General features: G+C 40.6%; 1 protein-coding gene across 26 annotated transcripts in view; it reads left to right on the forward strand.

Annotated features, from left to right (window-relative positions):
• Positions 1 to 13,425, forward strand: part of DENND1A (DENN domain containing 1A) — a 495,329-nt gene that overhangs the window by 176,317 nt on the left and 305,587 nt on the right. The gene's annotated exons all lie outside the window — the stretch shown is intronic.

Consider the following 13,425-nt stretch of genomic DNA (forward strand, 5'->3'; position numbering starts at 1 on the left):
TTTTTAAGGTATGAGGTTGAGAGGTTTTTTATTTTTTTTCCTTTGCATGTGGATGTCTAGTTGTTCCAGCACCATTTGTTGAAAAGCCTCATCTTTTCTCTATTGGATTGCCTTTACCCCATTTTACAAAAGTTGACTGTATTTGGGTGGGTTTACTACTGGCTTCTGTCCTGTTTCACTGGCGTATATTTCACCAGTGAAACACCTGTTTCACATGGTTTCACCATGTGTTTACACATGGTTTATCTTTTTATCTATCAATACCATACTGTCTTGATTACTGTAGCTTTATAGAAGTCTTGAAATCAGATAGCATGGTTCTTCTAGCTGTGTTCTTTTCAAATTTGTGCCTGATCTCCTAGTTCCTTTGCCCTACTGCATAAATCGTACTGGGATTTGGTAATAGTGAGTTGAACATATGAATCAGTTTGGAGAAGTTGGCATTTTAACAATATTTGAATCTTCAGTCCATGAACACAGTACATCTCTCCATCTATTTAGGACTTCCTTAATTTCTTTCTTTGGTGTTTTGAGGTTTTCAGCATCCAACTCCTATACATACTCTCATAGATTTAAACCTAAGTGTGTCTTTCTTCTATCTTTTGTTGGATTTTTTGAGGGAGGAGATGCTAATATACATGGTACAGTTAAAAAAAAATAAATGCTAATTTTTCATTAATCTCATTCTAATTTATAATCTTTGTTTTCTGAAGGTATTTTCCTATCACTTAAGGTATTTAGCAAGTAAAAGTTTGATTCTTGATGTTTGTTCTTTGAGTCTTTATCTATATGTGATTTCATGGCCCTAATGCCATTTTGCGATTATGATGTCAAAGCAGACAGATTCAAAGGGTACATCTGGGAGGATCTGAAAGGTTTCTCTGTACAGGTAGATTAGTTCAGAGACAGAATCCATGTTTCTTTCTTTCAGTTGGTGTCATAGGCATTTTTGAATTTCTCTTGTTTTGCTATGCATATGAGAATATAGTTCAACTTCTTTTACCTCAAAATCTAGTCTAAAGTATGATTAATTTATCTTAATTTAAAATGAGGGTTTATAGTATACACCCTAGAAAAAGAGGATATTTTCTGGGTTTTTACTCTTAGATGACTAAATGAAAATAGTTTCAGGGAAAATCACAGCAGCTGTGACCTTCATTATATTTCCTTCGATGATGGGACACCTGGGTGGCTCAGCAGTTGAGCATCTGCCTTTGTCTCAGGGCATGATCCTGGGTCCTGGGATCGAGTCCTGCATCAGGCTCCCTGTGAAGAGCCTGCCTCTCTCTCTGCCTATGTCTCTCTCTCTCTCATGAATAAATAAATAAATCTTTAAAAGTGTGTGTGTGTGTGTGTGTGTGTGTGTATGTGTATGTATTTCCTTCAATGGTTCTGTACCATCTCCTGTTCATGGTTTATTGTTGTATACTATATACACTTGACATGCAGGTAGAGAGAAGGTATCATGCCCTAATACCTTTTATTTTAAAAAGCTTTTATTTATTTGAGAGAATGAGTATGTGAGAGGGAGAGGGAATCAAAGCAGACTCTGCACTGAGCACAGAGCCTGACATGGGACTCGATCTCATAACCGTGAGATCATGACCTGAACCAAAATTGAGTCAGATGCTTATTTGACTGAGTCACCCAGATGCCCCCATGCCTTAATACTTTTGACATTCATCATCTAATTTAGTTCTTGTGACAACTCTGTAAATTATAGGCAACAGCACTGTGCTTCAGAGTGATAGTGACTGACCATTGTTGACTGGCTGCTTGGAGAGTAAGGCTTGAACACAGGATACCCGCCCCCATTACCACCCGCTGCCTGCTCCCCCGCCCCCCGCCCACGAGAGTCCCTGGTTTTTCCCACTCTGCTCTCCCAGATAGTTTTCTCCCAATTTTAATAGTTCATGGAGCTAACTTTTGGAGGATGGGAATCCTTTGAAAATCTGCTGAAAGCTCCATAAGCTATCTCCAAAAAAGTGTTTTTGGAAGTCCTTATAAAGTTTTATAGGGTTTTCACAGAACCCCTTCTGTGCTTTCTGGATCCTAGGATAAAAATACATGTTCAAGATTTCTTCTTTATGCACAGATTTATTTTTTTCCAATTATCAAGAACCACTCAAGTGCTATATTCTCTCCTATTTCACTGGGATGCTAATTCAACACTACCTATCATGGATCCTTGCATATGGGTAAGAGGGAAAAGCCTGAGGCTCTTCTTTATACTCTCTTCACTTAACTTCTGGTCTCGTCATTCATTTTTTTTCATTCGTTCCTGCTCTGTGCTGGTCCTGGGGATTTAGCTATGAATAAAACTCTATACCTGTCCTCAAGGGCTTCATGGTCTAGTGCACTTCAGAAATAGTCATGCTTGGAATGGCTAACGTTTGTTCAAATGATGTGGAGAGGCAGTATGGAGGAATGGAAGAATCTGGATTAAGTTATTAAATATTCTAGGCCATTGTGTAGTGTTGATGATACTTATATCATTTCTAAATGAGAGCTTTTCTTGGTTTAAAAAAAAAAGACTTTTCCCAGAAATTTAATACCTAAGTTTTCAGAAGAATGCCTGTTGGAGACTAAGCCTTTAATAATGTTTAACTATTATTAGCAATTAAAACTTATTAAAAATATTTTATTCATGAGAGAAGGAGAGAGAGAGAGAGAGAGGCAGGGACATAGGCAGAGGGAGAAGCAGGCTCCATGCAGGGAGCTTGATGTGGGACTTGATCCTGGGACTCCAGGATCACGCCCTGAGCCAAAGGCAGACACTTAATCGCTGAGCCACCCAGGTGTCCCGCAATTAAAACTTTTTATTCAAAAAATATTTGAGGGTGAGTCTCAGTACTGTCAATCAGGACCTGTTAATGGAGATGAGCAAATGAAGAAATGTCCTAGTGCAACACAAACCTTAATATTTAAGATCTGCTTTTGCTAATATCCAGCAAGATTTTACCACAAATGGGTTTAAATAGTGAGTAGAAGTTATATTTGGCTGTGTAGTTTTTCTTACTTGCTCAAAGCTGCACTTGGTTTACTTTTGTCATTTGCTGTTTACCTGTAGGCATCCAGTTTTTAAGTAGCCCCCTAGGTATTTCCTTACAAAGAAAACCATCTCAAGATTTCCATGGCATAATTTGCGACAGGATTAAGTTATGCCACCTTTGAAGTCAGTCACAGCCTGAGAGCACAAGAAGTTGTTTACAAAGGAGCCCATCGATTCTCCCTCTTTCTCTAGAAGCATCCGAGCAGTTAGACTCGCACAGTCTGTTTGGCACAGTGGCTGCTCTCAGCTGGCCCGGGGCCTCCTGCTGCTGGGCAGAGAGAGGATGCGCCAGAGCTCTGCTTGTGGCTGAGCAGAGCCCTCCTGCAGGTCTGCTTGCTTCACTGGGGCCTTGCAACTCTGGACCACAGCCTGCTGGTTTCGTTGCAATATCTTTTCCTTAATATTTTCCATCTGGCCATCAATGACCTATAAAGACAGACACAGACCAGGATTTGAATTATGAGAAGTATGATGCTAAAATGCTTCCAAATCACACCCTAGAACCTGTAGTCATGGTCGGCTGCCTTTGCATACTGGAGAAAAGGAAACTTTTCTCAGGTTGGTTTGCAAAGCATTCAGTCACATCAAAGATCAGAGCCATTCAGCTTTTAAGTGTCTTAAAAGGCTTTGTAAAATTCTGTCTCTGAATGTCACTGAATTTTAGCATTTAACTCACAATTTTGCACTAATGTTAAAACTTTTTGAGTAAAAATATGAGGGTCATAAGCGAGTTTCATATACAGCTTCTAAATTTCTAGCTATATCCCAAGCTTTAACAACTAGTGAGTCTTGGGGCAATATTGGTTATCATTGCACCCTGAATGGTATTACAATTGCAGGGAGTGTACTGTAAATTTAGAACTCATTGAAAATGAGATTTCAGAAGTAAGTGCTGCCTTTGAGTTTCTCTTTGCTGAGAACTTTCCTGAAGATGCATTTGTTAATGGCTTTTGAACTGGATTGGAAGAGTCCACAATAAAGCCAGTTTCATGTTTTTGAGCCATTAGAAGCCAATTTAGAAATTAGTGAGAATTAGAACACAAGTGTACATTTTTCACAATTTTGTATCCAGTATCAAAACACTAAGGGATTATTGGTATTTTTTACAGCTTGATTCTATTAGGAATTGCTCATCATTAGTCGTTTTATTCTTAGGACATCCTGTAGACCCGCAAAGGTTGAATTGCTCATCCTGGTGCTCAGAGAGGTTATGATCCGGGTCTGTGGCCAAGCCTTGAAGGAAAGGCTGAGGAGGCCTGGCCAGGCATTTTGATGCTCAGACCTCAAGTCCATGCTGCCACCTCCTGTCTGCATCCTAGCGTTCATTTTAAATCAACCCAGCTTTTCTTCTGAAGTTTGCTCAATGACTATTTTTGCCATTTTGTGCTCCTCTGTCTTCTCTTCACTTTCTCTCTTCTTCTCCCCTCTCTTCCCCCTCACTCCAGGTGGTTAACTCTCAGTGCCAAAGTTGAAGACAGATTTGGCCTGCAGCCAGCATTGAGAACGCAGTGTTTATTTTTCAGTACCACTAAAGAATGAAATTCATACTAAAGTCTTAAAGGAAAGTTTAGGTATGTGTGGTTTTAGGAGTTGATTAGATGCTCCACATGTGTGACCTGGACCCTCCCTCTCTTCAGTCTCCTCTGATGAGTGGTGCTGGTTTTATATTGTGGCTCTCAGTTTCCAGCTCTAGGGGTTAGGATGAGAAATGCAGGTTAATTGGCCAGCTCAAATGACTTTAAAAATGGGAGTGAGTACCAACTGCTGAGACTACAAAGGTTAGACTAGTTCAGAGCCTTTGAGAAGAATAAGGAAGGAAGGAAAATTTAGAGTTGTTTTTTTTTTTTAAACAATCAGAGCAGCAAGCAAAGATTGTACCAGAATATGGTTAGTGTTAGTTATAGTCCGTTCCTTTGTTCAGTAAACATTGGTTTTGTAAACATTTATTGTGTTCCATATGAGGTGGGCAATGCAGAGATGAGATGTTCTTGTGGGAGAAAGTGATCAAGCCAGCAGTTTCAAATGTGGTAAGTGTGTGAAAGAGGAAAGCCCTGGAGGATGTAGGAAGTATGATGAGACTGACCAGGCAAGTGAGAGCGGTAACCCAGGGAGCTGGGGAGCTGAAGTGTAAAAATGGGAAATAGAGCATTTCATTACAAGCAGATTGAATCACACAGGCAGAGGCCCAACAGCAGGGAAGTATGGTGCTTCTGCAAGGTGGCAAGGCCTTCACTGTGCCCAAAGCCGAGTGCCTCTGGTGGTTAGAGCCTGAGAGCAAGGACTTCACATTCCATGTTGCTTTTGGACTTGAACCTGAAGTCAGTGAAGAGTGGCCTGGAGAATCTTAAGTAACGGAGTGTGGAGGAGCTGGTGCAGGTCCTAAGCCTCTCCTGACCTGTGTTGGGGCAGAGGAGGAGTTGAGGTGGGTGGATAGTGAGTGAGTAAGCAAGCTTATAATCTAAGGCAAGAGAAGTCTTATAATTGAAAAGTCCTGTTTTTTTAAATACTTGATTTCCTAGCATTTTGTTTTTTAAATGCTCACGGGATGTTTGTTGAATGGATGAATGCCATTTCTTTTGAGCAATGATGGCTGATTTGGTCTTCTATTTTGCTTAAAATCTCATTTTTTTTTGTGAGATAGCCCACACTTATACTGAGTGGCAACAGAAAATCAGTCTTGGATTTTGAAACTTGCCAATGATAAACAAGAGCCAGTTGTAAATAACCATGGATCAAACCATTTAAAAAAAAAAAAAAAAGGTAGTTCTGCTGAGTCTGAAAATAGTTTGAATGTATTTTGAATAGCCCTGATAGTTAGAAAGGTGAACATTTGTACTAGTTGATGGGCCTAGTAAAAAGACTGTATTTTGCTGAATGAAAGGATCGGAGGGGCAATTCTTCTGATCTTTTTTGCTAGACCGCACTGGGTCCTGTACTTTGATGACATTTGAAGTTGCAGGCCCATTAATGAGAACACTTTAGCTGGTCTCAGACCAATCTTTCTTCTTCTTCCCTTTACCTTTGTTCATTTGGGGCCCCCCTTTGGCTCCTCAGCATGAGCAGAGCTTCTTCCATTAAAGAATAAGAGAATTTTCCCTTGGAGCTCAGGCCATCTGAGACAGCTGCCTCCTCTCTCTCCCCAAGCCCGTCTTGTTTTCTGTTTTCTTTAAGACTTAGCTGAGGTTTGGGGTGAAGAAAACCTTTTTCCCTCTTTTGCCAATCCATTACATTGCTCTTGGGGACCTTCTTCTATTTGAATACATAGTGATTTTGAGCTACATTTTGATGTATAGTATACATCAAAAAGGTATATAGTCTTTAAAGAAAAGTTCACATATTTAATTGATGAACATGGCATGGAGAGAACAGAGTAATTGAGTATATTGTCCATTTTCAGGATGGAAATTAAATTAGAGCCAGCCTTTAATTAAGAGCTGTGGTAGTTACTGAGGCAGTGCAGTGCAGCGCAATAACAAAGGGAAAGCTCTGAGTCCATGGACTTGAGTTCAAGTGTAGATTTCCTCATTGGCCAGATTTGTGACTTTGGGCAGATATTTAACTGGGCTTCATTTTCCTTCTCTTTAAAACAGGAATTAATAACACCAGCAGAACCTCCATTGTTATAAGGATAAAGGTCAAATAAAATAATAGATATTGAGTACCAGCTCTGTTTTTGCTCTCTGGAGGGCAATTGGCATCATGATTGTCATCCACAGCAGTGGCCAGCATAGTGCCCTGTAGAAAGAATGGACTGAGGAGTTGGGACAGGGTGTCCACCGTAACCTGAAGCCACATTCTAGCAGTGTGTGATACTGAGCAGGGTATTGGTCTCTCAGAGCCTTAGCTTATACAGTGAGGCCCGTGATTCCTACCTTACAGGGCTTGAAAACTAAGATGGTGAAGGCAAAGCACTAGTATAGACCTTGGCAAGTCATGGGTACCCCGAATGTTGGCCTTTGTTGATGTCATCTGGGCTCTCCTTTGAAAATATATTTTTTTCAAAGTCCCTAGTTTTCATTAAGTTTGCCCTCAAATTTTGATTGCTCTTAATGTGGCTGCAACAAAAGAATGCCCAGAAAATAATCGTTCCAGTGCTCCTCTGGACCTGGAATATATAAGGAATCAAATGCAAACATATAATCCTCGATATAAATCTTTGTAGGAGACTCTTGTTTCAACTGCCTTGAGAAATTGCACTGAGTATGGAAAGGATGTCAGAACTTTAGCCAGAGCTGCAACTATAATCACATTATTTTGCTGCTGCTCAGTGGAGCTAAGAAAGCTTAAGAGTATTACCATCTGGGCAAAGCCAACCAATGGTGAACTGTGAACTGCTTACCAACTTCACAGAAACTCTTGCTACCTCATTCATTAATTAGGCCTTTATGGCACACCTTCTCTTGGTTGCCTGGCAACCATAATAGCAGTCATTAAATTCTGTCATTTTGTATTAACCCTTTGGCCCTGGGTGGATTGGGAGCCCCCACCTTAACACTAATGCATTTTACATTAGTACATCTACCTGGGAAATCCCATTCCCTTGACACATAAGCTGTAAAGAGCAAATAGCCAGAGTCCAAAAACAGAAAAATTTCCTTTTTTCCTTCACATTAGTGTATGTGCTTTTAAGCTTTACAAAATGTATCTGTCAGGATGGAGGCCATTTCCCAATTTGCTGACAGACAGACATAACATACACCCAGCAAGATGAAAAGACTGCTAGTTTCCCAGAAAACAGGAGCTGATGGTGACTTCTGTGGGCTTATGGAGGAAGGAGCCTGTGTGAAAACCAGATGGGAGAGCTGTTAAGAGTTGTATGTTTCCAAAATTGCCTTTGTAGCTGCTTTACAAAAATTTGGACCGTGCATGCTGGAGGGATAGGGGCCATTCCAACAACACACTGCTTGGCATCTCAGAAATGGATTAGAAATGGTAGGGAATAAACTAAGTACGCTGGCAAAAGCTGTGAGGAAAAGGAGTGGCCAGAAGGCAACCTCCAGGAGCCCATCAAGGGCTTCTGCAATGCTCTGTCCACTATTACTCAAAATTCCATAAATGGAAACAAGCTGTGAAAGTCCTAAATTAAAAGAGGGTTTAGGAATTAAAAATGCTATATTCTCTTTTCTTGAATGGACTAAAATGATTTGGGACATGTGCCGTGTAAGTAAAATAAAATAATTCAATTTCAAAGGAATATTTATTTTTCTCTTAGCGAAAGGAAATTAGGTTTCGGTATTAGTATAACCTAGATTCAAATTCCCACTCCACCCAGTAGCTGTGTGATTTTGCACAGCTGGCTTGCTTTCTTTTTGAACTCCCTTCCCTTATCTGTAAAGTGGGGATAATCCTTTTCCTCTTACAGGATTGTTGGAGGGGTTAAATGAGTGACACTGCATCTACCTCTGGTCAGCATTTGGCCCATGATATGTACCCCATGCAGTTTTTTCAACAAACAAGTATTGGGATTACAATAGCAAGCATGGCACTCTGCATTGCTCAGGAAATTTACAGCCACACTTGGTATCGGATCCCCCTTTGTTCCTCAGTTTGCCACTAAGGCCCAGAAAAGGTATTACCTGCCAAGGTAATTTGGCCAGATCTCAGAGTAGTATCTGGGCCACCTGACAAATCTGGTGGCTTCTCAATTAATTTTGTGAAAAGTAAAAAGTGAAGTGTCCTTCATTCATTCACCAACTCAAAGTTCTTTTCTTGAGACTTAAAAACTCAATCACGGATTTGTGGTTTTTATGATGGCAGTAGGGCGGCTCTAGCTTAAAATCATCTGTGTAGTTTATTGAGAAGTTCTCATAAAAATGTATTCAGAGGCCTTCATCCCGCCAAGAATGTATGCGATACTAAGAGCATCTGGGGTTTTAAGTGGCTACTGTTTGTTAACAAAGCAGGAACTTCCCTGAAGGAGTTTTGCAAGTTGGGAGAACTCACAAAGGCAATTAATTTTGTTCTTTGGAGCAGGGCCTCCATTGCATGCGTTTGCACTTCATGCAAGCTTAAATTATAACCCAGGAGCCAGTTGTACCATGATCCGATTTGATATTTAGTTTTGATTTTATTAGTAGTTGTCTTTAATAGATGTCTTGTCATGTAGATTTCCTGATTATTAGTAATTTAAATTGACTCTGAGAATGAAAGGAAACCACAGGCAAGAAACTGATGGGCTGTGACCATAGTGGTCCTCAGCTCTCACAGCAGCTGTGATGCCTAAACCCCCACCCCCAAATACACACACACACACACACACACACACACACACACACACACACACACACCCTCTTCAAGGCTTTGAACAGTCTTTTGGCTAATGCGGAAAATGAGAGCTTAATACGGTTGCTATATGGGAACCTGTAAAAGCAAATGGGCATCGTAAGTGTTCTTTCCTCTTTGAAGGTAAGTGTTGTCCATGGGTCCCCTCTCTACTTGATCAGATCTAATTTGACCCAGGAGTAGTGATCTGGGAGGATGCTAACTGAAAAACAATGATTGCAGGAGAAGTAATTTCCCTTGTTCTTATGCAGTGCCTTTCTACCACTCTCTGGAATTGCTCACAGTGTCTTTGTGAAGGGAATAGATGAGCATTTGCTGTTCTCTGCTGTGCTTTAGGTAGTGGCCAAATTCACATATCTCCTCAGAGAAGCTGTTCCCTAGAGTGATCCAGGGCAGTTCAAGTCATGCTCTCCAGGTGGGCAGGTTCTTGTGGGCTTTATGATCCAGTGCCTCAGCACTGATTTCCCCAAACTCCAGTCCTATAGTACCAGACCCTAGAATCTGGTACTTTAGGTCTGATTTAGCTTAGTTTAAATCCAGAGATTTGAAAACTAACTCTAGGTCATTTGCTAAATAATTCTACTTACTCATTAATCAATTGTGTATTAAATACCTACGTATTCAGGCATTTATGTGAAGAAAGGAGAGAAGGATGTTCTTTGGGTGGGTGAATGAATGAATGAATTGTACTTTTGGTCTTCAGGTAGGTCCCAGTCCCTTAGAGGATGATTTGACCAAGGCAATTTTTATTCAAGTTTTAAAACCTCATGCTGATGGGATGTGCTCCCATCCCAGGGTCTCTAAGCCACAGAATAAGTTATTGCGACAATTTTGTATTCTCATTCCTCTTGCTAATCCAGAAAAATTAAATTGTGAACAAAATATATTTTAGAAGTGAGTGAAAAAAATTTTTTAAGAAGTCAGTGAAATCTGTTGCTGAGAAATGTTTGTTCCTGGCAACCAACCTGAAGACTTTTATTATGGAGAGAGAGCCTAGGAGGGAATCCATTTTCAATTTATGTCTCCCTGCCCCCAGCCCAGTTTTCACCATTTTTATAGTTGTGGTAACATAGAGGCATGTGGCAGTAAATGAAGGTGTGTTGCTTTTCTCCTGCCACAGCACTCATGGCGCTCTCTCCAAGAAAGACTGGCTCTGAGAGGTTTTGTCCCTCCAATCTGGTGGTAGACAAGGTGGCCTGGAGGAAGCCACCTGCACAGCCTCCCCCACTGCTGAGGCTGATGTCTGTGATTGAAGCAGCCTCAGCTAAAATTCAAGAGGACACCAGTCCCAGCCCACCAGGATGACTTTTTTTGGAGTGTTCGAGGGTGAGCACTGATTACCACCACCCAGGCTGATCCAGCTAGGTGTCCTTCTCCAGCAGATAATAATGCCACTACTTTGTCTTTTCTTTCCTTGATCAATTTTAACATGCCTTTAGGCAAGAGTGCTTCGGATTATACACATTAGATTTAAAGTAATTTCAGAAGTAAATTCCAGTTTCTAGATAACTTTTGTGTGCAAGCCATTCGTCTAGCTTTAAAGAGGGACATCATTTGGATTTATTTTTAACCTCCTCTCCCTGTATGAAAAAGTAGAATGGCAAAGTCCTTAGAGTCAAATCTCAGCTAATCTTTTATGAAATGTATATCCCTGGACAAAATAGTTCATTTCCAACCGTCAGTTTAGAGATAACAAAATTAATTAATTAATTAATTAACAAATTAATATCCTCTCATTGTTGCTAGAATTAAATATAATGTATATATGAATTATTAGTAGATTGTGATTTTTTTAGGAGAATCCAGGCTTTTCATGTTTTCACTCTTTCTCTTTAGTTTAAAATATATTCATTGTATTTACTGCAATTTGTGGGAAAATTGTATAGTGTGAAATGCTATAATATGGAGTTTGTGCAAAGCTATGATGAAAAGCCCGAAGTCCCATCGCCCTACGCCTATGAACAGTTGCTGTGAAGAAATGGAAATGTTATTCTGAATTGACCTAAACCAGTGGTCCTGTGCTCTAATCTCTGATTCCCAGATGATAACAGATGTCTCTTAAGTGATTCCAGGTGTTCTGAACATAGTGAAATCTCTTATCTGCCACCTCCACTGTTACTCCTTAGAGTTCTTTTATATTGCCTCTTTAATAGTATTTGAAGGATCGGGGTTCCTTGACAGCTGTTGGAACTCTAACTCCCTACTTGAAGGGACTCTGCTTTTAGGCCTCAGGTGATCTCCAGACTTTCATGCTGTACTGTTTGATTCGAGCCCACATGCCAAATAGTTTTAATATGTTCTCCTTTTTTATTAAACAGATTTTGTCATGTCCAGGAGATTTCCTGCCGGTAGCAGCTCTAACTTTTTCTCACCATCAAGGCATTCCCTGCCCCTTGTTAACTCTCGGCCAGGGATTTTCTGCATACTTCTGTTCACAGTATTCCCGTTGGCATCCTATAGGCTAGGAAATCTTCTCTGACCACCTTCAGAATTCAGTACTCCCTCTTCCATAATTTAGAGTGTTTTATGCATTACTTGTAGGTTCAGGCCTTTCAAAGCCCACATTTAACTTTAGGGGAAGTTATCATGTGTTAAATCTGAGCTTCACTTCTATGTGCAGGAGTTGAGGTATTTCGGTAGAATATTCTGTCAAATGTGATGGAGATTCAGAAGGCAGAGTGATGTAGTTGCAGAGCTGGGCTTGATGTCTAAGTTCAGCTCTACATTTTAACAGCTTTTTGACCTTGGGCTGGTGCTTTGCCTCCTGAGTCTTCTCACATTAGGCTGTATTGGTTTTATTTTTATTCTCTCTTAAACCCAGTTAAAAGAAGAAAAGTGGAAGTATTGGCCTAACATGGAGGAGACATAGACATTTCCTGTTTTAGCAGAAGGGGAGGAGGAAGAGATGGGCATACATTTGTGTGTATGTCCAATGTCTGGCCAGGGCCAGGGCGGTAGTAATGGCTGATATTTTGGCATGCTTACTCTGTGTCATGCACCATTCAAAATATATTATTTGACTTTCATACAATCCTCTGAGGCTGGTGTTATTTTATCCCCAATTTAGAAATGAATAAATAGAAGCACAAAAAGGTTAAGTAACTTACCCAAAGGGAAAGGTGAGAATAAGGACATAGGTGATCTGGTGCCAGAGCCCAGCCATCCAGTGGTGTTTAATAAATATTTATTGAATGAATGTGTTTTTGGAAAGTTGGGGCAATTTCTGTCTGTTGGCTTCTGTTTTCTTGATGAAGTAGGTGGTGAGATCAGACACTGAGTAAAGAACGTGTGTGGAGATGAGATGTTTGAACAGAGAATGGAGAAGATGTAAAATAGTTAAGTAGGCTGACTGGTGAAAACAGACTTGCTGGATGGTGTTGAAGGCTTAGTTGATGCTGTAAACTCTATAAATGTAGAATTTTTAGAGATACAAAATGTTTGTGGGGATTTTTTTCCCCCAGCCATGCTTATCAGCCTAAATATAGGCACAGAGAAGGTAAATAGCTTTGTTCATTCAGGTGTTTTCCATACATTTATGATGAAAGGGAAAGAAACATGGGCCTTTCCTGATGTGATGGATCACAGAGCTAAGCTAGATAAAGGCAGCAGTGAAGAACAAAGGGTCTAAAAATCGGGGAGGTATGGTTCAAACACCAAGGATGGGAAACTAGTTTCAAAATGGGGATTCTTAATTAGCAATTTCAGAGGCCGAGTAGATTTGGCAGTGGCAAGGTCAAGGGAAGACTTAAAAAAGGAGAAGGTGGGGGATCCCTGGGTGGCTCAGCAGTTTGGCGGCTGCCTTTGGCCCAGGGCGTGATCCTGGAGTCCCGGGATGGAGTCCCGCGTCGGGCTCCCGGTGCATGGAGCCTGCTTCTCCCTCTGCCTGTGTCTCTGCCTCTCTCTCTCTCTCTCCCTCTCTCTCTCTCTATATATATATATATCTATCATGAATAAATAAATAAATCTTAAAAAAAAAAAAAAAAAGAAAGGAGAAGGTGGCTGAGGTACAGTAAAGATGATGGTTGGAAAGATGACCCATCATTGAAGCCTCTGAAAAGCCTGGGTAGTAGTTAACGGCCCCTTGGCAAATG

The sequence above is a fragment of the Vulpes vulpes genome, chromosome 2 (assembly GCF_048418805.1).
Source record: "Vulpes vulpes isolate BD-2025 chromosome 2, VulVul3, whole genome shotgun sequence".
Classification (NCBI taxonomy): domain Eukaryota; kingdom Metazoa; phylum Chordata; class Mammalia; order Carnivora; family Canidae; genus Vulpes; species Vulpes vulpes.